Source organism: Sorex fumeus, unplaced genomic scaffold (assembly GCF_029834395.1).
Source record: "Sorex fumeus unplaced genomic scaffold, SorFum_2.1 ptg000072l, whole genome shotgun sequence".
In the NCBI taxonomy this organism is placed as follows: Eukaryota; Metazoa; Chordata; class Mammalia; order Eulipotyphla; family Soricidae; genus Sorex; species Sorex fumeus.
The window spans coordinates 4,858,524-4,862,212 of NW_026606129.1; the positions used below are offsets into that span (position 1 = coordinate 4,858,524).

Sequence of the window (3,689 nt, forward strand, 5' to 3'; positions counted from 1 at the left end):
CTTCTTTTGCCTTGGGGCATTTGTTGTTCCCTTGTTATCCCATGTAAGAGATCATTCCCTGTCTTTCCCTCTCCTTCTGGCTAATTTCACTCAGCATGATACTCTTCGGATCCACCCATGTAGCTACAAATTGCATAATTTCATATTTTCTTAAAGCAGAGTTGTATTTCATTGTGTATATGTACCATAGTTGCATTTCCCTGGTGGTAAGGGATATTTAACTGATTTTAGATACTTGAGTTGTTTCCAGATTTTGGCTGCTTTGAAGTGTGCTGATGTCTTTTTAGAATAGTTAAATCAAATGGACTAAAATCCTCAATATCAGAAACCTATAAATTACATTGAGGAAAACATAGGTAGATTTTTTTAGGATAGTTAAATGAAAATGGATTAAAAACCTCAGTATCAGATATCTATAAATTACACGAGGAAAACATAGGTAGCCCCTTCATAACATTGAAGCTAGTGGTATCTTCAATGTTTCAATACTGAAACACAGATAACCAATGGGACTATGTCAAACTAAGAAGCTTCTGCTCTACAATGGAAATAATAACCAGAATATAAAATATTCTGTAGACTGGGAGGCAATATTTCCCCACCACTCATCCAATAAAAGGTTACTATTCAAGATAAATAAAGTACTACTAGAACTCTATAAGAAATCACTGTCACTGTCACTGTCCTCCCGTTGTTCATCGATTTGCTCGAGCGGGCCCAGTAACGTCTTCATTGGGACACTTGTTACTGTGTTTGGCATATCAAATACATCACAGGTAGCTTGCCAGGCTTTGCCGTGCTGGCGAGATAATCTCGGTAGCTTGCCAGGCTCTCCGAGAGGGGTGGAGGAATCAAACCTGGGTCGGCTGGGTTGGCTGCGTGCAAGGCAAATGCCTAGCCACTGTGCTATCGCTCCAGCCCCTATAAGAAATAATAATAATAATCACGATCACGATTATCCTGTTGTTCATCGATTGCCTCGAGCAGGCACCAGTAATGTCTCCTTCTTCCTAGCCCTGAGATTTTAAAAGAGCCATTTCAATACTCTTTCAGGATTAGGATAATGAGACCCATCATTGTTACTGGTATTTGGCATATTGAGTACGACATGGGAAGTTTGCCAGACTCTGCCATGCGGGCAGGATACTTTTGGTAGCCTGCCAGGTTCTCCAAAGGAAAAATAAGATAATAAGATGTCGTGAGGCTGCAAATGCGGCCACACACTTCTGGGATCTGGGTTTTATAGTCTCTGTATCTTGGCTGTTGATGGGACCAACCTGGCGCTGGTGGCAGCTGGTGGGTGTGACGCCTATCTACTGGAAGATGAGGGGTCTGGATGGATAAGGCCCAGTCCCAATCCGAGTAGGCTTGGAGACCTCAGCCCCGGGACCCACATGCCAGGGTTCCTCTGCCAGTTCTTTCATGCATGAGGCCCGTCCGGACGTGTGGAGAGTGGTCCCAGCATGGCCGTGGCTGGCTCCGGAGGTCCTCATTAATAATAATAATAATAATAATAATAAGCTAACTCCATCAAAAATTTGAGGGAAGACTTCTCCAGGAAAACACCAAATGGTGGATGACACTGGTGCTGCGGGAGGGCCCGGAGGCCCTGGCGGGTGGGGGGGCCCCGGCATGGGAAGTCGCGGCGGTTTCCGCCGAGGTTTTGGCAGCGGCCTGCAGGGGCATGGCCGCGGCCGTGGACGTGGTTGCGGGCGCAGCCGTGGGGCCCGTGGAGGGAAGGCCGAGGACAAGGAGTGGATCCCTGTCACCAAGCTGGGCCGCCTAGTCAAGGACATGAAGATCAAGTTGCTGGAGGAGATATATCTCTTCTCGCTGCCCATCAAGGAGTCGGAGATCATCGATTTCTTCCTGGGCCTGGCGCTCAAAGACGAGGTGTTGAAGATCATGCCGGTGCAGAAGCAGACGCACACTGGCCAGCGCACCCACTTTAAGGCCTTCGTCGTCATCGGGGACTATAACAGACACGTGGGTCTGGGGGTGAAGTGCTCCAAGGAGGTGGCCACTGCCATTCGGGAGGCCATCATCCTGGCCAAGATCTCCATCGTACCTGTGCGGCGAGGCTACTGGGGGAACAAGATTGACAAACCCCACACCGTCCCCTGCAAGGTGACAGGCCGCTGTGGATCAGTGCTGGTGTGCCTCATCCCTGCGCCCAGGGGCACTGGCATTGTGTCCGAACCAGTGCCCAAGAAGTTGCTGATGATGGCTGGGATTGACGACTGCTACACCTCAGCCAGGGGCTGCACTGCCACCCTGGGCAACTTTGCCAAGGCCACGTTTGATGCCATCTCCAAGACCTACAGCTGACTCCAGACCTCTGGAAGGAGACTGTATTCACCAAATCCCCGTATCAGGAATTCACGGACCACCTGGTGAAGACCCATACCAGAGTCTCTGTGCAGAGGACCCAGGCTCCAGCAGTGGCCACCACATAACCTTTTAAATAAAGCCAAATTGACAAACTTGAAAAAAAAATTTGAGGGAAGAGATGAACAGAAATCCGCTCAGAGAAGATTCACAGATGCCGAAACATCTATGAAAATGCTCTGTGTCACTTATTGTCAAGAAAATGCAACTCAAAAGAACAGTTTGATGTCATCTCACACCACTGAGACTGGCACACCAGCCAATGTCAGTGTGAAGGGCCGGAAAGAAGGACCTCACTTACTGCTGGTGGGGATGTTGACTGGTCTCGTCTTTGAGAAAACAATGAACACTTCTCAAAGAACAAGGAATTGGCTTCTATCTGACATGGCACTTTCACTCTGGTATCTAGCCCAAAGGCCCAGATCGAAATTTGTTTTTATCTGTAAAAAATATATCACCTGTTGTACCGTTGTTCATTAAGTTGCTAGAGCGGACGCCAGTAACATCTCCATTCAGGGTGGAATGAACCAGCCTGAGATTTTAGCAGCCTCTCCTTACTCGTCCTTCCCAACACTGCCATATTAGAGGCTCTTTCAGGGTCAGGGGAATGACACTCGTTATTGTTACTGTTTTGACATATCGAATATGCCACAAATAGCTTGTCTGCCACAGAAGCAGGGGGAGGGTTGGAAAGGGGGGGATACTGGAGACATTGGTGGTGGAAAATGTGCACTGGTGTAGGGATGGGTGTTTGATCATTGTGTGATTGTAACTCAAACATGAAATCTTGTAATTATATCTCATGGTGATTCAATAAAATAAAAAACACTAAAAAAGCTTTAGTTCTCAACAGAACGAACATCTCTGAATGCAGCAGTTATGTGTACCTGGATTGAGAACTCAACATGAGGAACGACTTGGCACCAGAACTGTGCAGGGGGAAGAGAGCAGTGTGGAATTCCTTCAAGAGCATCGAAGAAGTTGTTAGGAGGACGAAGAACCTCTGGCTGTGGGCACATCTTTTCGACTCCACCGTTCTTCCTGCAACTAACATACACCTCAGAGACCTGGGCCTACAAAAACAGAATGAGAAAGCCATTCGGGTTTCCCAAAGAGGAATTGAAAGAGATATGCTTGGAGTGACACGCTTCACTCAAGTGAGAGAAGGAATCCGGAGTTCTGACCTCCGTCAACGATCAAGAACCAGGGATGCTTTCTTGTTTGCCAAGGCATCGAAAAATCAGATGGGCTGGACACATAATGCGATTTAGAGATGACTGCTGGACTAGAGCTGTTACCGA

The 3,689-nt window shown here is 47.6% G+C and overlaps 1 pseudogene; it reads left to right on the top strand.

Moving 5' to 3' along the window:
- The first annotated feature begins 1,569 nt into the window (after positions 1–1,569).
- Positions 1,570–2,477, top strand: LOC130037671 (40S ribosomal protein S2-like; annotated as a pseudogene).
- Positions 2,478–3,689: the final 1,212 nt, after the last annotated feature.